The sequence below is a fragment of the Lissotriton vulgaris genome, chromosome 11 (assembly GCF_964263255.1).
Source record: "Lissotriton vulgaris chromosome 11, aLisVul1.2, whole genome shotgun sequence".
In the NCBI taxonomy this organism is placed as follows: Eukaryota; Metazoa; Chordata; class Amphibia; order Caudata; family Salamandridae; genus Lissotriton; species Lissotriton vulgaris.
Window position 1 is genome coordinate 484,288,955 of NC_141699.1, and position 23,669 is coordinate 484,312,623.

The following is a 23,669-nucleotide window of genomic DNA, read 5'->3' on the forward strand; positions in this document are numbered from 1 at the left end:
ACCCAGTAGACAGTCTACAGGCAAGTTTGGTGACACTGCCACTCTCTTTGGGCCAATGACACCTCCCCAGCTGAGACTTACTACTGCCATGGATGATTTGTTTGGATGCCATCAATGTTTGTTACCTGGTATGTGGCACCAGGTAAAAGTTGCTTAGAGGGGACTATACAGTCAGCCACCATGGTGATGCTAGCCCCTGTGTCTCTAAAGGCTTCAACTTTCAAACCATTGATGATGGGTTCTTGTCTATATTTGCTCAAGGTATTTGGGCAATCAGAGAAGTTGGCAAACCCCATGCCAGTCTCATAAACAAGATTATTTGGGGATGGGGACCTGGATAGGCCAGGGTCCTCCTGGGCTCCAAAAGTAAACCCACCCAGATTCCTGGGTGTGCTCCCACTTCCTGGGGGATTACTGCTGACAGTAACAGGAGGTGTTGGAGCTGGCTTTGGAGGTATGTTTTCTTATTGCCATTCTTGGGACAACAGCTGTCTGTTTTGTAATGCCCAACCTGTTTACAGGCATGACAATAAGGCTTTTTCTCTGTTGAAGAAGTGTCGCGGGGCCCACCCTTTTCATTGGAATTTTGGGGCCCTGGGGAAGTCTTTTCTTTACTTTTATCCCCACCCTTATCTTGAGGCTTGGTAGACTCCTTCTTCTGGTTATTGTCCTGATTCTTAGGCCTAATCCTGGTTCTGACCCATTTATCTGCCCTCTTTCCCAATTCTTGGGGAGAGGTCAAATCTGAGTCCACCAGGTGCTGGTGTAAGAGCTGGTTCTGACAATTACTTAGGATCTGCTCCCTCATAATCAAATTATACAATCCTGTGAAGTCATGTACTTTGCTGCCATTTAGCCAACCCTCCAGAGCCTTAGTTGCACAATCAACAAAATCAGTCCAGTCCTGGGTCTGTGTCTTCTGGGTGTCTCTGAACTTTAACCTGTATTGTTCAGTGGTTAAGCCAAACCCATCTATCAGAACACTCTTCAGGACGTTGTAATTGTTGGCATCCTCATGTCTGACAGTGAGGAGCCTATCTCTCCCTTTCTCTGAAAAGGAGTACCATAAGATTGCTGCCCACTGTTCCTCAGGAACCTGCTGTACCATGCAGGCTCTCTCAAGAGCAGTCATCCATTTGTGGATGTCATCCCCTTCCTTGTAGGGGGGCACAATCTTTGTCAGGTTTCTACTATCATAGGACCTGGGTTTCTCTTTAGGAATGTTGCTGCCACCAGTGGCATCTAAGCCACACAATTTTCTTTCTCTTGCTAAAGCAAGTTTAGCTTGAGCCAAGGCTACTTCTTCCCTTTCTATTTGGAGTTGGACAGCCCTCATTCTGGCCCTCTGCCCTTTCCTCTGGGAGGGAGTCATCCCTCTTTGAGATTCTCTTGAGGCACTAGAAACATGAGAGTCCCCTGATTGAGATCTCACTCCTGTTGCCTGGGAGAATTTGGTTATGGGATCTGGAGTGGTGCTGGCCCTCTCCATTCCCATGTAGGTCTAGGTTGGCCTGGTTAAGCCTGGCAACCTGTACCTGGGTCACCCTCTGATCCTGATCTTCAGGCTCTTCTACATCTGAGCCTTCCTCTTCCTCTTCCTCCTCCTCTTCTTCTTCTTCTGGAAGATCCTCATTCTCAGGGGAGTGTACCCCTTCACCTGAACCTAAGGGAGCCTGACTCACCTTATCTAAGTCATACTTTTCCAGGATAGCTATTAGGGAAGGGATGGTAGGGCCTCTGCCCTTTTTTAGCCCCCTGGCTGTGCACAAGGCACTCAGGTCTTTGTGGCTAAGGTTGTCATATCTGGAAGTTGCCCTGGTAGGGTCAACTGCTACAGGAGCAGAGCCTGAGGCTCCACCTGTATCAGACATGACTGCTAGTGTGGTGTAAGTGATGCACTTACCTACACTGAGTGTTTTCCTACTGTCCCATGCTAGTGAGTTGTAGTCAGGGTGTGCTAATCCCTTTAATCTACAACTACTAAGTTCAGTAGAACTTAATATGCTAAGCTTTTGATTTATATGTACCTAAGGTACTTGATGTGATCTTTCAATTTGATGTAAAGATTGCAATGGTAAAACAAACAGCAAGCTCAAATCCGCACCGCTGCACACCAATGTGAGAAGTTGGCCTGATATGTAGTGTTTCCAATTCTGGAACCACTTGATATCAGTCCAAACAAACCCCAAAGATGTCTGGTTGTAAGTCAACCTTGTTAGACAAGCTATCCTAGAGGTAGCATGGACTAAGCAGCCTTAAAGGCTTAACTTAAGAGGTCGTGTTAAGCGAGCTGTTTTACCACATACAATCCTGTAATCAAATGAAAGGACACCACACAAGTATATATTGTAAAAATATATGTGTTTATTTCTAAAATAATCCCCAGTACTCTTTATGAGGAAAGGGGCACAAGCGTTAAATCAAAAGCACAGTATAACATACAAAGTTGCACAATTATGGATGAGGGCGGGTGGCCACTCAAACCATATACTAAAAAAATGGTATAAGAGATACCAATCGAACAGTGGTTAGGCCTAGGGCCTGGAGAATCTCTGGGAGCAGTCAAGACTAGCAATGCTGAAGTCGGGAGTAGCCCACGGAATTCGGGTGCAGCACGGAAAGTGCAGCTTGCACCAATGCAATGTCAATGGTGCGTAAAAGTTACATAAAGTTAGTTTAAAGATACTTCAGCTGAACCTAGAGGAACAAAACTTAAGACACAGACCCTAGAGGTGTGTACCAGTGTAAGAACACCGGCGTTGCAATGTTACCTCACCCACAGGCCGTGGGTGCACAGGGTCGAAGTGGCGTCGGGTTTTGACACGCAGGTTCTTGGCGCTTGGAGCTGAAGATGCTGCAGGCGATGTGAAGGAGAAGTGTCCGGTGGATCCAAGGGTGGATCTGAAGTGGTGAAGACCTGAAAGCAGAGGGGACAATGTTCAAAGTCACTGACCAGTGACCACCGTGGAACCAGATTGGAACCAGGCAAAGTCGGGTGCAAACAGGTGATGAGGTGTTGCTTCTCTCTGCAGCCACGTGGACACGAAGAGGTCAAGGACGTCCAGGAGTCGATCACGAGCTGTCCCTCAAAGGCTCTAGCTGATGGCGGTGTCGGCAACTCGATTGAAGCAAACAAGCCTTGGCTAATGCAAACCACGGGGAAAGTGAAAAAGGCTTATTACTCGGACCAGCAAGGTCAGAGCGGGTACTCCTTTCTACAGGAGCGAGGGCAGGTCTGGAGCAACCAGACCCACAGTGTAAATTGTAGGTTTCTTCGCCAAGATGGCCGCTGACCTCGTGACAAGCGGCCGGGATGGCGAGTCGAGTGGCACAAAACAAAAGGGCCCCACGCAGATCGTGGAGATGCTGGAGGGCTGATCTTTGGTGCAAATGCTGCTCGGTTGTGGGGCTTCTTAAACCCCAAAGCACAGAGTCGAGGGTGCCTTGGGTGCTGCGCAGTCAGCGTCTCTGCCGTCTTTCAAGATGGCCGCTCCCACGTCTCTCGGTGCCTCCACGGGTCCCTTCTTTGCAGGGATTGTGGATCGGGCTGGGCGAAGTCTGGGAAGCTGGGTCTTGTCAGGCTCTGCACTCGGGCTCCGGCGGGAGGCGGCGGCAAAGCAGACGTCGAGGTGCTGGGTGATGCCTGTGTTCACAGGGTGGCCCCTCCTAGGCCACAAGGGAGATCTCTTCAGTTTTCTGTTCATCAGAATGTCGAAGTCCAGTCGTCTTCTTAGTTTAAAGTTGATTTCAGGATGATCTCAGTTGCATTGGCACTGCTCCCACTCTTATTCCAATCTGAGGGGTGGATCTCCTGCTAGGTCCCTCCCCTATGGGTGGGACCAGGAAGGGGGGTGGTTACACCCCCTTTCCTTTGTCCAGGTCTCACTGGAGCTGGGGCTGGGCTGCCCCAGAACCGGTTTGACCGGATTATGCAAGGGGAAGCCTTGTGCTCCCCAGGCACTGTTCGGTTTCATTCAAACCTCCCTGTACAATCCACTATCTCCTGTCTGGGGTGGTGTGACACCTCCCTGTGACAGGAAATCCTTTGTCCAGGCCTCCTCTGCTGAGTTTCGGTCAGCAGCAGGAGGTCAGACATGTGTCTGTGGCAGAAGCATCCATTTTGTGGATCTGAGGCTCTTTTAAAAATCAACCGCGTTTTAACAAAAGTAACATGTCGTCCCCTCTAGAGGGGTGGAATGCTACCCCCGTCGCCAGGACTGGCGAGGGGGTAGTATTCCAATTCGTATGACACCTTACACGACATGTTTTGATAAAGCCAAACCAAAGTTGACATATAACCGCGAGGATTATAATGCACTTAATAGTATATGGTTTGGTATTATCCCGGAACAGCTAAGGGAATTGGTCCCGACAGCTGCAGACAGGCTCAGCTCATGCTAGAGCACCATCTCACATTAAACCACGCACTCTGCCTTCAGGATTGTTAAGGCCTGCCATAGGAGTGGCTCACAGGTTTATATGTGTCCAGATAGGTTTAGATATAGGCATACTATATCTAAGAAAGGGGTGATTACACCACCTTGCCCCAGCTGAGTGATCAGCCAGTTGTGTCAATTTTAGATAGCCAGCCAGGGGTGGCAAAAGATATGCTGCAGCCCCTGGTAGGCCTTGGATGCACCTATGCCCTGGGCACCTATAGTGCTCTGTACAGGGGCTGATAAGGTGACCCAAGCCAATCTAGTTATGCACCTAGGGTACATGGAATCCATTGTACAGAGAGAGCAGATAGCCTGGGGCCCTGATTAGGAGGGAACCAGGCCAACTAAGTCGAAAACCACCTAAACACAAGGCAAAAAATCTGGGGTAACCATAGTCAGGTAGCCACCTTCCTACACAACCCCCCCCCCCCCCAAACGAAAGGAGATAAGGCTATCCTTGTCCAGGTAAGCCTTTATTGCCTGAGTGGCCATATAAGGAAGTACCTGCACTAGCATGGGTACCCCCTGTCTCATGGTCCACTAAGCAGTCCCTCACCCTTGGGGTATCAGAGGGTCTCCACCATAGGGGATCACTACCTTGGGTGTGTCTTTGCAAGTTAGAAGGCTGGTTTGGACATGGAGTTTTGAAGTGAGGCTCTACTAATTTAGGACTCAGCTTCCTCCAATTATCTTCCACCATGTGTGCCCTTCTCTCTTCAACTGAGTTGCACTGTGCTCTCAGGGTCAACCTCTGGCTACCTAAAGCTGAAGGCTGGGTCCCTCTGTTTGGCTTGCTGGAGGGACAGTTCAGGTTTGGGCCCTTTGGGTCCCAGGTTTGGCTGTGCCCAACAGAATCCATCTGTGGGAGGTCCCTAACTACTTTTAAGGGGGCTCCCTCAGGAGTTTTTAAAGTTTTCACCTCACTAGGGCTACTAGTTTTGGTGCCCCTAATCTGTTGATGGGGGTGCTTTATTTGACAGGGGGCCCTCTGGGTCTCACTGTCCTGCTTGTCCTCTGCAGCCCTGGGCTGACTAAGGCAAGGTAGAGAGGGGCAGGTTACCTTTTCCAGACTGGATCCCACCCGAGAAGGGTCCACTGCCATCAGAGGCTCTGTCAGGCCAGGCCTAACAACCTCTGGGGCAGTTCCTTCATCAGGGGTAAGATCAGTTCCCTGAGGAGGCCGATCCTGTCCTACTGTCTGGTGAGGGGGAGATTTCTCTTCCTCCTCCATGCTCTCAGTTTGGGTGGAGTGATCCATCATTTCAGGCTTCACAACACACATATCTGTTTGAGTTTGGGCTGTGGCCATCACAGCCCCACCAACCTTTCCAGGAGGAGACTCAGTTTGGGTTTCTGCTGTTATCATAACAGCTTTGCTATTCTGTTTTGGAAGAGCTTCTGGTAAAGATGGGGCAGAGAGTTGCTCAGCCCTACCAACCCTTTCAGGAAGGACATCTTGGGTTGGGGCTGTAGCTATTACAGCCCCACTAACCTTTCCATTGGAGTTTACCATTCTAGAATGGATTTCCTGTTCAACCTCAGCCCAGGCTGAGATTTCTAAATCATTACCCAGTAGACAGTCTACAGGCAAGTTTGGTGACACTGCCACTCTCTTTGGGCCAATGACACCTCCCCAGCTGAGACATACTACTGCCATGGGATGATTTGTTTGGATGCCATCAATGTTTGTTACCTGGTATGTGGCACCAGGTAAAAGTTGCTTAGAGGGGACTATACAGTCAGCCACCATGGTGATGCTAGCCCCTGTGTCTCTAAAGGCTTCAACTTTCAAACCATTGATGATGGGTTCTTGTCTATATTTGCTCAAGGTATTTGGGCAATCAGAGAAGTTGGCAAACCCCATGCCAGTCTCATAAACAAGATTATTTGGGGATGGGGACCTGGATAGGCCAGGGTCCTCCTGGGCTCCAAAAGTAAACCCACCCAGATTCCTGGGTGTGCTCCCACTTCCTGGGGGATTACTGCTGACAGTAACAGGAGGTGTTGGAGCTGGCTTTGGAGGTATGTTTTCTTTATTGCCATTCTTGGGACAACAGCTGTCTGTTTTGTAATGCCCAACCTGTTTACAGGCATGACAATAAGGCTTTTTCTCTGTTGAAGAAGTGTCGCGGGGCCCACCCTTTTCATTGGAATTTTGGGGCCCTGGGGAAGTCTTTTCTTTACTTTTATCCCCACCCTTATCTTGAGGCTTGGTAGACTCCTTCTTCTGGTTATTGTCCTGATTCTTAGGCCTAATCCTGGTTCTGACCCATTTATCTGCCCTCTTTCCCAATTCTTGGGGAGAGGTCAAATCTGAGTCCACCAGGTGCTGGTGTAAGAGCTGGTTCTGACAATTACTTAGGATCTGCTCCCTCATAATCAAATTATACAATCCTGTGAAGTCATGTACTTTGCTGCCATTTAGCCAACCCTCCAGAGCCTTAGTTGCACAATCAACAAAATCAGTCCAGTCCTGGGTCTGTGTCTTCTGGGTGTCTCTGAACTTTAACCTGTATTGTTCAGTGGTTAAGCCAAACCCATCTATCAGAACACTCTTCAGGACGTTGTAATTGTTGGCATCCTCATGTCTGACAGTGAGGAGCCTATCTCTCCCTTTCTCTGAAAAGGAGTACCATAAGATTGCTGCCCACTGTTCCTCAGGAACCTGCTGTACCATGCAGGCTCTCTCAAGAGCAGTCATCCATTTGTGGATGTCATCCCCTTCCTTGTAGGGGGGCACAATCTTTGTCAGGTTTCTACTATCATAGGACCTGGGTTTCTCTTTAGGAATGTTGCTGCCACCAGTGGCATCTAAGCCACACAATTTTCTTTCTCTTGCTAAAGCAAGTTTAGCTTGAGCCAAGGCTACTTCTTCCCTTTCTATTTGGAGTTGGACAGCCCTCATTCTGGCCCTCTGCCCTTTCCTCTGGGAGGGAGTCATCCCTCTTTGAGATTCTCTTGAGGCACTAGAAACATGAGAGTCCCCTGATTGAGATCTCACCATCCTGTTGCCTGGGAGAATTTGGTTATGGGATCTGGAGTGGTGCTGGCCCTCTCCATTCCCATGTAGGTCTAGGTTGGCCTGGTTAAGCCTGGCAACCTGTACCTGGGTCACCCTCTGATCCTGATCTTCAGGCTCTTCTACATCTGAGCCTTCCTCTTCCTCTTCCTCCTCCTCTTCTTCTTCTTCTGGAAGATCCTCATTCTCAGGGGAGTGTACCCCTTCACCTGAACCTAAGGGAGCCTGACTCACCTTATCTAAGTCATACTTTTCCAGGATAGCTATTAGGGAAGGGATGGTAGGGCCTCTGCCCTTTTTTAGCCCCCTGGCTGTGCACAAGGCACTCAGGTCTTTGTGGCTAAGGTTGTCATATCTGGAAGTTGCCCTGGTAGGGTCAACTGCTACAGGAGCAGAGCCTGAGGCTCCACCTGTATCAGACATGACTGCTAGTGTGGTGTAAGTGATGCACTTACCTACACTGAGTGTTTTCCTACTGTCCCATGCTAGTGAGTTGTAGTCAGGGTGTGCTAATCCCTTTAATCTACAACTACTAAGTTCAGTAGAACTTAATATGCTAAGCTTTTGATTTATATGTACCTAAGGTACTTGATGTGATCTTTCAATTTGATGTAAAGATTGCAATGGTAAAACAAACAGCAAGCTCAAATCCGCACCGCTGCACACCAATGTGAGAAGTTGGCCTGATATGTAGTGTTTCCAATTCTGGAACCACTTGATATCAGTCCAAACAAACCCCAAAGATGTCTGGTTGTAAGTCAACCTTGTTAGACAAGCTATCCTAGAGGTAGCATGGACTAAGCAGCCTTAAAGGCTTAACTTAAGAGGTCGTGTTAAGCGAGCTGTTTTACCACATACAATCCTGTAATCAAATGAAAGGACACCACACAAGTATATATTGTAAAAATATATGTGTTTATTTCTAAAATAATCCCCAGTACTCTTTATGAGGAAAGGGGCACAAGCGTTAAATCAAAAGCACAGTATAACATACAAAGTTGCACAATTATGGATGAGGGCGGGTGGCCACTCAAACCATATACTAAAAAAATGGTATAAGAGATACCAATCGAACAGTGGTTAGGCCTAGGGCCTAGAGAATCGCTGGGAGCAGTCAAGACTAGCAATGCTGAAGTCGGGAGTAGCCCACGGAATTCGGGTGCAGCACGGAAAGTGCAGCTTGCACCAATGCAATGTCAATGGTGCGTAAAAGTTACATAAAGTTAGTTTAAAGATACTTCCGCTGAATCTAGAGGAACAAAACTTAAGACACAGACCCTAGAGGTGTGTACCAGTGTAAGAACACTGGCGTTGCAATGTTACCTCACCCACAGGCCGTGGGTGCACAGGGTCGAAGTGGCGTCCGGTTTTGACATGCAGGTTCTTGGCGCTTGGAGCTGAAGATGCTGCAGGCGATGTGAAGGAGAAGTGTCTGGTGGATCCAAGGGTGGATCTGAAGTGGTGAAGACCTGAAAGCAGAGGGGACAATGTTCAAAGTCACTGACCAGTGACCACCGTGGAACCAGATTGGAACCAGGCAAAGTCGGGTGCAAACAGGTGATGAGGTGTTGCTTCTCTCTGCAGCCACGTGGACACGAAGAGGTCAAGGACGTCCAGGAGTCGATCACGAGCTGTTCCTTCGAAGGCTCTAGCTGATGGCGGTGTCGGCAACTCGATTGAAGCAAACAAGCCTTGGCTAATGCAAGCCACGGGAAAAGTGAAAAAGGCTTATTACTCGGACCAGCAAGGTCAGAGCGGGTACTCCTTTCTACAGGAGCGAGGGCAGGTCTGGAGCAACCAGACCCACAGTGTAAATCGTAGGTTTCGTCGCCAAGATGGCCGCTGACCACGTGACAAGCGGCCGGGATGGCGAGTCAAGTGGCACAAAACAAAAGGGCCCCACGCACATCGTGGAGATGCTGGGGGGCTGATCTTTGGTGCAAATGCTGCTCGGTTGTGGGGCTTCTTAAACCCCAAAGCACAGAGTCGAGGGTGCCTCGGGTGCTGCGCAGTCAGCGTCTCGGGGGTCTTTCAAGATGGCCGCTCCCACGTCTCTCGGTGCCTCCACGGGTCCCTTCTTTGCAGGGACTGTGGATCGGGCTGGGAGAAGTCTGAGAAGCTGGGTCTTGTCAGGCTCTGCACTCGGGCTCCGGCGGGAGGCGGCGACAAAGCAGACGTCGAGGTGCTGGGTGATGCCTGTGTTCACAGGGTGGCCCCTCCTAGGCCACAAGGGAGATGCTCTTCAGTTTTCTGTTCATCAGAATGTCGAAGTCCAGTCGTCTTCTTAGTTTAAAGTTGATTTCAGTATGATCTCAGTTGCATTGGCACTGCTCCCACTCTTATTCCAATCTGAGGGGTGGATCTCCTGCTAGGTCCCTCCCCTATGGGTGGGACCAGGAAGGGGGGTGGTTACACCCCCTTTCCTTTGTCCAGGTCTCACTGGAGCTGGGGCTGGGCTGCCCCAGAACCGGTTTGACCGGATTATGCAAGGGGAAGCCTTGTGCTCCCCAGGCACTGTCTGGTTTCATTCAAACCTCCCTGTACAATCCACTATCTCCTGTCTGGGGTGGTGTGACACCTCCCTGTGACAGGAAATCCTTTGTCCAGGCCTCCTCTGCTGAGTTTCGGTCAGCAGCAGGAGGTCAGACATGTGTCTGTGGCAGAAGCATCCATTTTGTGGATCTGAGGCTCTTTTAAAAATCAACCGCGTTTTAACAAAAGTAACATGTCGTCCCCTCTAGAGGGGTGGAATGCTACCTCCGTCGCCAGGACTGGCGAGGGGGTAGTATTCCAATTCGTATGACACCTTACACGACATGTTTTGATAAAGCCAAACCAAAGTTGACATATAACCGCGAGGATTATAATGCACTTAATAGTATATGGTTTGGCATTATCCCGGAACAGCTGAGGGAATTGGTCCCGACAGCTGCAGACAGGCTCAGCTCATGCTAGAGCACCATCTCACATTAAACCACGCACTCTGCCTTCAGGATTGTTAAGGACTGCCATAGGAGTGGCTCACACGTTTATATGTGTCCAGATAGGTTTAGATATAGGCATACTATATCTAAGCAAGGGGTGATTAAACCACCTTGCCCCAGCTGAGTGATCAGCCAGTTGTGTCAATTTTAGATAGCCAGCCAGGGGTGGCAAAAGATATGCTGCAGCCCCTGGTAGGCCTTGGATGCACCTATGCCCTGGGCACCTATAGTGCTCTGTACAGGGGCTGATAAGGTGACCCAAGCCAATCTAGTATGCACCTAGGGTACATGGAATCCATTGTACAGAGAGAGCAGATAGCCTGGGGCCCTGATTAGCAGGGAACCAGGCCAACTAAGTCGAAAACCAGCTAAACACAAGGCAAAAAATCTGGGGTAACCATAGTCAGGTAGCCACCTTCCTACACAGCACATTTCTATCCTCGTTTCCCTATATTACGTCGGTGGCAACGGGCCCTTAAGTGTACTCAGAAAGAGTCCAAAAGCTTAAACAAGACACGCTTCAAAAAAAAAGAACTCTTTTCATGACTTGTCTAGATCAGGCAGGACAGGTCCAGACTACGAACCCTTCCGAGGCACCTGCTCTCTAAAACACTTCCTGGGTGTGGAAATTGTCTCAATGTTTACATCTAGTTTGAGTTTTTGCCGTTTAACTCTGTGACTTGATGAGGATTGCGTAACGAGAAGTGAACATTTACTTAACTAAACCAAATGGTGTTCATGCAAAATCTCATGACGCTGCAAGCAGGATTCGAACCTACGCGGGGAAACCCCGTTGGATTTCAAGTCCAACACCTTAACCACTCGGCCATCGCAGCTGCATGAGTATGATGTCACTGTTGTCATATACGAGCCATGCGCTACTCATGTCAGGCCGAGACCTAAAAAATAAAGTAACGGAAGGACGGGGCACGTACCAGCAGTGCCCTGTTGTCCTCACTTATTTCGCATACTTTCATACAATTAATAAAAATAGCAATACGCATCACTCAAAGTGAGTGACAGGGCACAGATGAGCGGTAATCAATCACTGCACATTTCTACCCTCGTTTCCCTATATTACGGCGGTGGCAACAGGCCCTTAAGTGTACTCAGAAAGAGTCCAAAAGCTTAAACAAGACACGCTTCATAAAAAAAGTACTCTTTTCATGACTTGTCTAGATCAGGCAGGACAGGTCCAGACTATGAACCCTTCCGAGCCACCTGCTCTCTAAAACACTTCCTGGGTGTGGAAATTGTCTCAATGTTTACATCTAGTTTGAATTTTTGCAGTTTAACTCTGTGACTTGATGAGGATTGCGTAATGAGAAGTGAACATTTACTTAACTAAACCAAATGGTGTTCATGCAAAATCTCAAGACACTGCAAGCAGGATTCAAACCTACTCGGGGAAACCCCATTGGATTTCAAGTCCAACACCTTAACCACTCGGCCATCGCAGCTGCATGAGTATGATGTCACTGTTGTCGTATACGAGCCATGCGCTACTCATGTCAGGCCGAGACCTAAAAAATAAAGTAACGGAAGGATGGGGCACGTACCAGCAGTGCCCTGTTGTCCTCACTTATTTCTCATACTTTCATACAATTAATAAAAATAGCAATACGCATCACTCAAAGTGAGTGACAGGGCACAGATGAGCGGTAATCAATCACTGCACATTTCTACCCTCGTTTCCCTATATTACGGCGGTGGCAACGGGCCCTTAATTGTACTCAGAAAGAGTCCAAAAGCCTAAACAAGACATGCTTCATAAAAAAAAAATACTCTTTTCGTAACTTGTCTAGATCAGGCAGGATAGGTCCAGACTACAAACCCTTCCGAGCCACCTGCTCTCTAAAACACTTCCTAGGTGTGGAAATAGTTTCAATGTTTACATCTAGTTTGAGTTTTTGCCATTTAACTCTGTGACTTGATGAGGATCGCGTAACGAGAAGTGAACATTTCCTTAACTAAACCAAATGGTGTTCATGCAAAATCACACTACGCTGCAAGCAGGATTCGAACCTGCGCAGGGAAACCCCATTGGATTTCGAGTCCAACGCCTTAACCACTCGGCCATCGCAGCTGCATGAGTATGATGTCACTGTTGTCGTATACGAGCCATGCTCTGCTCATGTCAGGTCGAGACCTAAAAAATAAAGTAACGGAAGGACGGGGCACATACCAGCAGTGCCCTGTTGTCCTCACTTATTTCGCATACTTTCATACAATTAATAAAAATAGCAATATGCATCACTCAAAATGAGTGACAGGGCACAGATGAGCGGTAATCAATCACTGCACATTTCTACCCTCGTTTCCATATATTACGGCGGTGGCAACGGGCCCTTAAGTGTACTCAGAAAGAGTCCAAAAGCCTAAACAAGACACGCTTCATAAAAAAAACGTACTCATTTCGTAACTTGTCTAGATCAGGCAGGATAGGTCCAGACTACAAACCCTTCCGAGCCACCTGCTCTCTAAAACACTTCCTAGGTGTGGAAATTGTTTCAATGTTTACATCTAGATTGAGTTTTTGCCATTTAACTCTGTGACTTGATGAGGATTGCGTAACGAGAAGTGAACATTTCCTTAACTAAACCAATTGGTGTTCATGCAAAATCACACTACGCTGCAAGCAGGATTCGAACCTGCGCAGGGAAACCCCATTGGATTTCGAGTCCAACGCCTTAACCACTCGGCCATCGCAGCTGCATGAGTATGTTGTCACTGTTGTCGTATACGAGCCATGCTCTGCTCATGTCAGGCGGAGACCAAATAAATAAAGTAACGGAAGGACGGGCACGTACCAGCAGTGCCCTGTTGTCCTCACTTATTTTGCATGCTTTCATACAATTAATAAAAATAGCAACATGCATCACTCAAAGTGAGTGAAAGGGCACAGATGAGTGGTAATCAATCACTGCATGTTTCTACCCACTTTTCCCTATATTACGGCGGTGGTAACGGGCCCTTAAGTGTACTAAGAAAGAGTCCAAAAGCCTAAACAAGACATGCATCATAAAAAAAAGTACTCTTTTCATGACTTGTCTAGATCAGGCAGGACAGGTCCAGACTACAAACCCTTCCGAGCTACCAGCTCTCTAAAACACTTCCTGGGTGTGGAAATTGTCTCAATGTTTACATCTAGTTTGAGTTTTTTCCATTTAACTCTGTGACTTGATGAGGATTGCGTAACGAGAAGTGAACATTTACTTAACTAAACTAAATGGTGTTCATGCAAAATCACACTACGCTGCAAGTAGGACTCAAACCTTCGCAGGGAAACCCCATTGGATTTCGAGTCCAACGCCTTTAACCACTCGGCCATCGCAGCTGCATGAGTATGATGTCACTGTTGTCGTATACGAGCCATACGCTGCTCACGTCAGGCCGAGACCTAAAATTTAAAGTAACGGCAGGACGGGGCACGTACCAGCAGTGCCCTGTATCCCCCACTTATTTTGAATGCTTTCATACAATTAATAAAAATAGCAACAAGCATCACTCAAAGTGAGTGACAGGGCACAGATGAGCGGTAATCAATCACTGCTCATTTCTACCCTCTTTTCCCTATATTACGGCGGTGGTAACGGGCCTTTAAGTGTACTAAGAGTCCAAAAGCCTAAACAAGACACGCTTCATAAAAAAAATAATTACTCTTTTCGTGACTTGTCTAGATCATGCAGGACAGGTCCAGACTACGAACCCTTCCGAGGCACCTGCTCTCTAAAACACTTCCTGGGTGTGGAAATTGTCTCAATGTTTACATCTAGTTTGAGTTTTTGCCGTTTAACTCTGTGACTTGATGAGGATTGAGTAACAAGAAGTGAACATTTACTTAACTAAACCAAATGGTGTTCATGCAAAATCTCATGACGCTGCAAGCAGGATTCGAACCTACGCGGGGAAACCCCATTGGAGTTCAAGTCCAACGCCTTGACCACTCGGCCATCGCAACTGCATGAGTATGATGTCACAGTTGTCGTATACGAGCCATGCACTACTCACGTCAGGCCGAGACATAAAAAATAAAGTAACAGAAGGATGGGGCACGTACCAGCAGTGACCTGTTGTCCTCACTTATTTTGCATGCTTTCATACAATTAATAAAAATAGCAATACGCATCACTCAAAGTGAGTGACAGGGCACAGATGAGCGGTAATCAATCACTGCACATTTCTATCCTCGTTTCCCTATATTACGTCGGTGGCAATGGGCCCTTAAGTGTACTCAGAAAGAGTCCAAAAGCTTAAACAAGACACGCTTCATAAAAAAAGTACTCTTTTCATGACTTGTCTAGATCAGGCAGGACAGGTCCAGACTACGAACCCTTCCGAGCCACCTGCTCTCTAAAACACTTCCTGGGTGTGGAAATTGTCTCAATGTTTACATCTAGTTTGAGTTTTTGCCGTTTAACTCTGTGACTTGATGAGGATTGCGTAACGAGAAGTGAACATTTACTTAACTAAACCAAATGGTGTTCATGCAAAATCTCATGACGCTGCAAGCAGGATTCGAACCTACGCGGGGAAACCCCATTGGATTTCAAGTCCAACGCCTTAACCACTCAGCCATCGCAGCTGCGTGAGTATGATGTCACAGTTGTCGTATACGAGCCATGCACTACTCACGTCAGGCTGAGACATAAAAAATAAAGTAACAGAAGGACGGGGCACGTACCAGCAGTGCCCTGTTGTCCTCACTTATTTTGCATGCTTTCATACAATTAATAAAAATAGCAATACTCATCACTCAAAGTGAGTGACAGGGCACCGATGAGCGGTAATCAATCACTGCACATTTCTATCCTCGTTTCCCTATATTACGTCGGTGGCAACGGGCCCTTAAGTGTACTCAGAAAGAGTCCAAAAGGTTAAACAAGACACGCTTCATAAAAAAAGTACTCTTTTCATGACTTGTCTAGATCAGGCAGGACAGGTCCAGACTACGAACCCTTCCGAGCCACCTGCTCTCTAAAACACTTCCTGGGTGTGGAAATTGTCTCAATGTTTACATCTAGTTTGAGTTTTTGCCGTTCAACTCTGTGACTTGATGAGGATTGCGTAACGAGAAGTGAACATTTACTTAACTAAACCAAATGGTGTTCATGCAAAATCTCATGACGCTGCAAGCAGGATTCAAACCTACGCGGGGAAACCCCATTGGATTTCAAGTCCAACACCTTAACCACTCGGCCATCGCAGCTGCATGAGTATGATGTCACTGTTGTCATATACGAGCCATGCGCTACTCATGTCAGGCCGAGACCTAAAAAATAAAGTAACGGAAGGACGGGGCACGTACCAGCAGTGCCCTGTTGTCCTCACTTATTTCGCATACTTTCATACAATTAATAAAAATAGCAATACGCATCACTCAAAGTGAGTGACAGGGCACAGATGAGCGGTAATCAATCACTGCACATTTCTACCCTCGTTTCCCTATATTACGGCGGTGGCAACAGGCCCTTAAGTGTACTCAGAAAGAGTCCAAAAGCTTAAACAAGACACGCTTCATAAAAAAAGTACTCTTTTCATGACTTGTCTAGATCAGGCAGGACAGGTCCAGACTATGAACCCTTCCGAGCCACCTGCTCTCTAAAACACTTCCTGGGTGTGGAAATTGTCTCAATGTTTACATCTAGTTTGAATTTTTGCAGTTTAACTCTGTGACTTGATGAGGATTGCGTAATGAGAAGTGAACATTTACTTAACTAAACCAAATGGTGTTCATGCAAAATCTCAAGACACTGCAAGCAGGATTCAAACCTACTCGGGGAAACCCCATTGGATTTCAAGTCCAACACCTTAACCACTCGGCCATCGCAGCTGCATGAGTATGATGTCACTGTTGTCGTATACGAGCCATGCGCTACTCATGTCAGGCCGAGACCTAAAAAATAAAGTAACGGAAGGATGGGGCACGTACCAGCAGTGCCCTGTTGTCCTCACTTATTTCTCATACTTTCATACAATTAATAAAAATAGCAATACGCATCACTCAAAGTGAGTGACAGGGCACAGATGAGCGGTAATCAATCACTGCACATTTCTACCCTCGTTTCCCTATATTACGGCGGTGGCAACGGGCCCTTAATTGTACTCAGAAAGAGTCCAAAAGCCTAAACAAGACATGCTTCATAAAAAAAAAATACTCTTTTCGTAACTTGTCTAGATCAGGCAGGATAGGTCCAGACTACAAACCCTTCCGAGCCACCTGCTCTCTAAAACACTTCCTAGGTGTGGAAATAGTTTCAATGTTTACATCTAGTTTGAGTTTTTGCCATTTAACTCTGTGATTTGATGAGGATCGCGTAACGAGAAGTGAACATTTCCTTAACTAAACCAAATGGTGTTCATGCAAAATCACACTACGCTGCAAGCAGGATTCGAACCTGCGCAGGGAAACCCCATTGGATTTCGAGTCCAACGCCTTAACCACTCGGCCATCGCAGCTGCATGAGTATGATGTCACTGTTGTCGTATACGAGCCATGCTCTGCTCATGTCAGGCCGAAACCAAAAAAATAAAGTAACGGAAGGACGGGGCACGTACCAGCAGTGCCCTGTTGTCCTCACTTATTTTGCATGCTTTCATACAATTAATAAAAATAGCAACATGCATCACTCAAAGTGAATGAAAGGGCACAGATGAGTGGTAATCAATCACTGCATGTTTCTACCCACTTTTCCCTATATTACGGCAGTGGTAACGGGCCTTTAAGTGTACCAAGAAAGAGTCCAAAAGCCTAAACAAGACATGCTTCATAAAAAAAGTACTCTTTTCATGACTTGTCTAGATCAGGCAGGACAGGTCCAGACTACAAACCCTTCCGAGCCACCAGCTCTCAAAAACACTTCCTGGGTGTGGAAATTGTCTCAATGTTTACATCTAGTTTGAGTTTTTGCAGTTTAACTCTGTGACTTGATGAGGATTGCGTAATGAGAAGTGAACATTTACTTAACTAAACCAAATGGTGTTCATGCAAAATCTCATGCCGCTGCAGGCAGGATTCGAACCTATGCGGGGAAACCCCATTGGATTTCAAGTCTAACGCTTTAACCACTCGGCCATCGCAGCTGCGTGAGTATGATGTCACTGTTGTCGTATACGAGCCATGCGCTACTCATGTCAGGTCGAGACCTAAAAAATAAAGTAACGGAAGGACGGGGCACATACCAGCAGTGCCCTGTTGTCCTCACTTATTTCGCATACTTTCATACAATTAATAAAAATAGCAATATGCATCACTCAAAATGAGTGACAGGGCACAGATAAGCGGTAATCAATCACTGCACATTTCTACCCTCGTTTCCATATATTACGGCGGTGGCAACGGGCCCTTAAGTGTACTCAGAAAGAGTCCAAAAGCCTAAACAAGACACGCTTCATAAAAAAAATTACTCATTTCGTAACTTGTCTAGATCAGGCAGGATAGGTCTGGACCACAAACCCTTCCGAGCCACCTGCTCTCTAAAACACTTCCTAGGTGTGGAAATTGTTTCAATGTTTACATCTAGTTTGAGTTTTTGCCATTTAACTCTGTGACTTGATGAGGATTGCGTTAAGAGAAGTGAACATTTCCTTAACTAAACCAAATGGTGTTCATGCAAAATCACACTACGCTGCAAGCAGGATTCAAACCTGCGCAGGAAAACCCCATTGGATTTCGAGTCCAACGCTTTAACCACTCGGCCATCGCAGCTGCGTGAGTATGATGTCACTGTTGTCGTATACGAGCCATGCGCTACTCATGTCAGGTCGAGACCTAAAAAATAAAGTAACGGAAGGACGGGGCACATACCAGCAGTGCCCTGTTGTCCTCACCTATTTCGCATACTTTCATACAATTAATAAAAATAGCAATATGCATCACTCAAAATGAGTGACAGGGCACAGTTGAGCGGTAATCAATCACTGCACATTTCTATCCTCGTTTCCATATATTACGGCGGTGGCAACGGGCCCTTAAGTGTACTCAGAAAGAGTCCAAAAGCCGAAACAAGACACGCTTCATTAAAAAAATTACTCTTTTCGCAACTTGTCTAGATCAGGCAGGATAGGTCCAGACTACAAACCCTTCCGAGCCACCTGCTCTCTAAAACACTTCCTAGGTGTGAAAATTGTTTCAATGTTTACATCTAGTTTGAGTTTTTGCCATTTAACTCTGTGACTTGATGAGGATTGCGTAACGAGAAGTGAACATTTCCTTAACTAAACCAAATGGTGTTCATGCAAAATCACACTACGTTGCAAGCAGGATTCGAACCTGCGCAGGGAAACCCCATTGGAATTCGAGTCCAACGCCTTAACCACTCGGCCATCGCAGCTGCATGAGTATGATGTCACTTTTGTCGTATACGAGCCATGCTCTGCTCATGTCAGGCGGAGACCAAAAAAATAAAGTAACGGAAGGACGGGGCACGTACCAGCAGTGCCCTGTTGTCCTCACTTATTTTGCATGCTTTCATACAATTAATAAAAATAGCAACATGCATCACTCAAAGTGAGTGAAAGGGCACAGATGAGTGGTAATCAATCACTGCATGTTTCTACCCACTTTTCCCTATTTTACGGCGGTGGTAACGGGCCCTTAAGTGTACTAAGAAAGAGTCCAAAAGCCTAAACAAGACATGCATCATAAAAAAAGTACTCTTTTCATGACTTGTCTAGATCAGGCAGGACAGGTCCAGACTACAAACCCTTCCGAGACACCAGCTCTCTAAAACACTTCCTGGGTGTGGATATTGTCTCAATGTTTACATCTAGTTTGAGTTTTTGCCGTTTAACTCTGTGACTTGATGAGGATTGCGTAACGAGAAGTGAACATTTACTTAACTAAACCAAATGGTGTTCATGCAAAATCTCATGACGCTGCAAGCAGGATTCGAACCTACGCGGGGAAACTCGATTGGATTCCAAGTCCAACGCCTTAACCACTCGGCCATCGCAGCTGCATGAGTATGATGTCACTGTTGTCGTATACGAGCCATACGCTGCTCACGTCAGGCCAAGACCTAAAAATTAAAGTAACGGCAGGACGTGGCACGTACCAGCAGTGCCCTGTATCCCCCACTTATTTTGAATGCTTTCATACAATTAATAAAAATAGCAACAAGCATCACTCAAAGTGAGTGACAGGGCACAGATGAGCGGTAATCAATCACTGCGCATTTCTACCCTCTTTTCCCTATATTACGGCGGTGGTAACGGGCCCTTAAGTGTACTAAGAAAGAGTCCAAAAGCCTAAACAAGACACGCTTCATAAAAAAAATAATTACTCTTTTCGTGACTTGTCTAGATCATGCAGGACAGGTCCAGACTACGAACCCTTCCGAGGCACCTGCTCTCTAAAACACTTCCTGGGTGTTGAAATTGTCTCAATGTTTACATCTAGTTTGAGTTTTTGCCGTTCAACTCTGTGACTTGATGAGGATTGCGTAACGAGAAGTGAACATTTACTTAACTAAACCAAATGGTGTTCATGCAAAATCTCATGACGCTGCAAGCAGGATTCGAACCTACGCAGGGAAACCCCATTGGATTTCAAATCTAACGCCTTAACCACTCGGCCATCGCAGCTGCGTGCGTATGATGTCACAGTTGTCGTATACGAGCCATGCACTACTCACGTCAGGCCGAGACATAAAAAATAAAGTAACAGAAGGACGGGGCACGTACCAGCAGTGCCCTGGTGTCCTCACTTATTTTGCATGCTTTCATACAATTAATAAAAATAGCAATACGCATCACTCAAAGTGAGAGACAGGGCACCGATGAGTGGTAATCAATCACTGCACATTTCTATCCTCGTTTCCCTATATTACGGCGGTGGCAACGGGCCCTTAAGTGTACTCAGAAAGAGTCCAAAAGCTTAAACAAGACACGCTTCATAAAAAAAAGTACTCTTTTCATGACTTGTCTAGATCAGGCAGGACAGGTCCAGACTACGAACCCTTCTGAGCCACCTGCTCTCTAAAACACTTCCTGGGTGTGGAAATTGTCTCAATGTTTACATCTAGTTTGAGTTTTTGCAGTTTAACTCTGTGACTTGATGAGGATTGCGTATTGAGAAGTGAACATTTACTTAACTAAACCAAATGGTGTTCATGCAAAATCTCATGCCGCTGCAAGCAGGATTCGAACCTACGCAGGGAAACCCCATTGGATTTCAAGTCCAACGCCTTAACCACTCGGCCATCGCAGCCGCGTGAGTATGATGTCACTGTTGTCGTATACAAGCCATGCGCTACTCATGTCAGGTCGAGACCTAAAAAATAAAGTAACGGAAGGACGGGGCACATAACAACAGTGCCCTGTTGTCCTCACTTATTTCGCATACTTTCATATAATTAATAAAAATAGCAATATGCATCACTCAAAATGAGAGACAGGGCACAGATGAGCGGTAATCAATCACTGCACATTTCTACCCTAGTTTCTATATATTACGGCGGTGGCAACGGGCCCTTAAGTGTACTCAGAAAGAGTCCAAAAGCCTAAACAAGACACGCTTCATAAAAAAAATTACTCATTTCGTAACTTGTCTAGATCAGGCAGGATAGGTCCAGACTACAAACCCTTCCGAGCAACCTGCTCTCTAAAACACTTCCTAGGTGTGGAAATTGTTTCAATGTTTACATCTAGTTTGAGTTTTTGCCATTTAACTATGTGACTTGATGAGGATTGCGTAACGAGAAGTGAACATTTCCTTAACTAAACCAAATGGTGTTCATGCAAAATCACACTACGCTGCAAGCAGTATTCGAACCTGCGCAGGGAAACCCCATTGGATTTCGAGTCCAACGCCTTAACCACTCGGCCATCGCAGCTGCATGAGTATGATGTCACTGTTGTCGTATACGAGCCATGCTCTGCTCATGTCAGGCGGAGACCAAAAAAAATAAAGTAACAGAAGGACGGGGCACGTACCAGCAGTGCCCTGTTGTCCTCACTTATTTTGCTTGCTTTCATACAATTAATAAAAATAGCAACATGCATCACTCAAAGTGAGTGAAAGGGCACAGATGAGTGGTAATCAATCACTGCATGTTTCTACCCACTTTTCCCTATATTACGGCGGTGGTAACGGGCCCTTAAGTGTACTAAGAAAGAGTCCAAAAGCCTAAACAAGACATGGGGCCAGATGTATCAAGCAGTTTTACCCATTCTGTGTCTATGGGAAAATGTGTTCATACATCTGGCCCTTGCATCATAAAAAAAGTACTCTTTTCATGACTTGTCTAGATCAGGCAGGACAGGTCCAGACTACAAACCCTTCCGAGACACCAGCTCTCTAAAACACTTCCGGGGTGTGGAAATTGTCTAAATGTTTACATCTAGTTTGAGTTTTTTCCGTTTAACTCTGTGACTTGATGAGGATTGCGTAACGAGAAGTGAACATTTACTTAACTAAACCAAATGGTGTTCATGCAAAATCACACTACGCTGCAAGCAGGATTCGAACCTGCGCAGGGAAACCCCATTGGATTTCGAGTCTAACGCCTTAACCACTCGGCCATCGCAGCTACATGAGTATGATGTCACTGTTGTCGTATACGAGCCATACGCTGCTCACGTCATGCCGAGACCTAAAAATTAAAGTAACGGCAGGACGGGGCACGTACCAGCAGTGCCCTGTTGTCCTCACTTATTTTGCATGCTTTCATACAATTAATAAAAATAGCAACATGCATCACTCAAAGTGAGTGACAGGGCACAGATGAGCGGTAATCAATCACTGCGCATTTCTACCCTCTTTTCCCTATATTACGGCGGTGGTAACGGGCCCTTGAGTGTACTAAGAAAGAGTCCAAAAGCCTAAACAAGACACGCTTCATAAAAAAACATAATGACTCTTTCGTGACTTGTCTAGATCATGCAGGACAGGTCCAGACTACGAACCCTTCCGAGGCACCTGCTCTCTAAAACACTTCCTGGGTGTGGAAATTGTCTCAATGTTTACATCTAATTTGAGTTCTTGCAGTATAACTCTGTGACTTGAGGAGGATTGCGTAATGAGAAGTGAACATTTACTTAACTAAACCACATGGTGTTCATGCAAAATCTCATGCCGCTGCCAGCAGGATTCGAACCTACGCGGGGAAACCCCATTGGATTTCAAGTCTAACGCCTTAACCACACGGCCATCGCAGCTGCGTGAGTATGATGTCACTGTTGTCGTATACGAGCCATGCGCTACTCATGTCAGGTCGAGACCTAAAAAATAAAGTAACGGAAGGACGGGGCACATACCAGCAGTGCCCTGTTGTCCTCACTTATTTCGCATACTTTCATACAATTAATAAAAATAGCAATATGCATCACTCAAAATGAGTGACAGGGCACAGATGAGCGGTAATCAATCACTGCACATTTCTACCCTCGTTTCCATATATTACGGCGGTGGCAACGGGCCCTTAAGTGTACTCAGAAAGAGTCCAAAAGCCTAAACAAGACACGCTTCATAAAAAAAACGTACTCATTTCGTAACTTGTCTAGATCAGGCAGGATAGGTCCAGACTACAAACCCTTCCGAGCCACCTGCTCTCTAAAACACTTCCTAGGTGTGGAAATTGTTTCAATGTTTACATCTAGATTGAGTTTTTGCCATTTAACTCTGTGACTTGATGAGGATTGCGTAACGAGAAGTGAACATTTCCTTAACTAAACCAATTGGTGTTCATGCAAAATCACACTACGCTGCAAGCAGGATTCGAACCTGCGCAGGGAAACCCCATTGGATTTCGAGTCCAACGCCTTAACCACTCGGCCATCGCAGCTGCATGAGTATGCTGTCACTGTTGTCGTATACGAGCCATGCTCTGCTCATGTCAGGCGGAGACCAAATAAATAAAGTAACGGAAGGACGGGCACGTACCAGCAGTGCCCTGTTGTCCTCACTTATTTTGCATGCTTTCATACAATTAATAAAAATAGCAACATGCATCACTCAAAGTGAGTGAAAGGGCACAGATGAGTGGTAATCAATCACTGCATGTTTCTACCCACTTTTCCCTATATTACGGCGGTGGTAACGGGCCCTTAAGTGTACTAAGAAAGAGTCCAAAAGCCTAAACAAGACATGCATCATAAAAAAAAGTACTCTTTTCATGACTTGTCTAGATCAGGCAGGACAGGTCCAGACTACAAACCCTTCCGAGCTACCAGCTCTCTAAAACACTTCCTGGGTGTGGAAATTGTCTCAATGTTTACATCTAGTTT

General features: G+C 46.4%; 15 non-coding genes across 15 annotated transcripts; all 15 read right to left on the reverse strand.

Moving 5' to 3' along the window:
* Positions 1–11,196: 11,196 nt before the first annotated feature.
* On the reverse strand, positions 11,197–11,278 carry TRNAS-UGA (transfer RNA serine (anticodon UGA)). The gene has a single exon. It is a non-coding gene; the product is annotated as a tRNA-Ser (tRNA).
* A 1,168-nt stretch (positions 11,279–12,446) lies between these two features.
* TRNAS-CGA (transfer RNA serine (anticodon CGA)) lies at positions 12,447–12,528 on the reverse strand. The gene has a single exon. It is a non-coding gene; the product is annotated as a tRNA-Ser (tRNA).
* Positions 12,529–13,072: 544 nt separating this feature from the next.
* TRNAS-CGA (transfer RNA serine (anticodon CGA)) lies at positions 13,073–13,154 on the reverse strand. The gene has a single exon. It is a non-coding gene; the product is annotated as a tRNA-Ser (tRNA).
* Positions 13,155–13,696: 542 nt separating this feature from the next.
* Positions 13,697–13,779, reverse strand: TRNAS-CGA (transfer RNA serine (anticodon CGA)). Its single transcript has one exon. It is a non-coding gene; the product is annotated as a tRNA-Ser (tRNA).
* Positions 13,780–14,321: 542 nt separating this feature from the next.
* TRNAS-UGA (transfer RNA serine (anticodon UGA)) lies at positions 14,322–14,403 on the reverse strand. Its single transcript has one exon. It is a non-coding gene; the product is annotated as a tRNA-Ser (tRNA).
* A 542-nt stretch (positions 14,404–14,945) lies between these two features.
* TRNAS-UGA (transfer RNA serine (anticodon UGA)) lies at positions 14,946–15,027 on the reverse strand. The gene has a single exon. It is a non-coding gene; the product is annotated as a tRNA-Ser (tRNA).
* Positions 15,028–15,569: 542 nt separating this feature from the next.
* On the reverse strand, positions 15,570–15,651 carry TRNAS-UGA (transfer RNA serine (anticodon UGA)). Its single transcript has one exon. It is a non-coding gene; the product is annotated as a tRNA-Ser (tRNA).
* A 1,168-nt stretch (positions 15,652–16,819) lies between these two features.
* On the reverse strand, positions 16,820–16,901 carry TRNAS-CGA (transfer RNA serine (anticodon CGA)). The gene has a single exon. It is a non-coding gene; the product is annotated as a tRNA-Ser (tRNA).
* A 1,167-nt stretch (positions 16,902–18,068) lies between these two features.
* On the reverse strand, positions 18,069–18,150 carry TRNAS-CGA (transfer RNA serine (anticodon CGA)). The gene has a single exon. It is a non-coding gene; the product is annotated as a tRNA-Ser (tRNA).
* Positions 18,151–18,693: 543 nt separating this feature from the next.
* Positions 18,694–18,775, reverse strand: TRNAS-CGA (transfer RNA serine (anticodon CGA)). Its single transcript has one exon. It is a non-coding gene; the product is annotated as a tRNA-Ser (tRNA).
* Positions 18,776–19,317: 542 nt separating this feature from the next.
* TRNAP-UGG (transfer RNA proline (anticodon UGG)) lies at positions 19,318–19,399 on the reverse strand. The gene has a single exon. It is a non-coding gene; the product is annotated as a tRNA-Pro (tRNA).
* Positions 19,400–20,570: 1,171 nt separating this feature from the next.
* On the reverse strand, positions 20,571–20,652 carry TRNAS-UGA (transfer RNA serine (anticodon UGA)). Its single transcript has one exon. It is a non-coding gene; the product is annotated as a tRNA-Ser (tRNA).
* A 543-nt stretch (positions 20,653–21,195) lies between these two features.
* On the reverse strand, positions 21,196–21,277 carry TRNAS-CGA (transfer RNA serine (anticodon CGA)). Its single transcript has one exon. It is a non-coding gene; the product is annotated as a tRNA-Ser (tRNA).
* Positions 21,278–21,891: 614 nt separating this feature from the next.
* On the reverse strand, positions 21,892–21,973 carry TRNAS-CGA (transfer RNA serine (anticodon CGA)). Its single transcript has one exon. It is a non-coding gene; the product is annotated as a tRNA-Ser (tRNA).
* Positions 21,974–23,145: 1,172 nt separating this feature from the next.
* TRNAS-CGA (transfer RNA serine (anticodon CGA)) lies at positions 23,146–23,227 on the reverse strand. The gene has a single exon. It is a non-coding gene; the product is annotated as a tRNA-Ser (tRNA).
* Between the last annotated feature and the right edge of the window lie 442 nt (positions 23,228–23,669).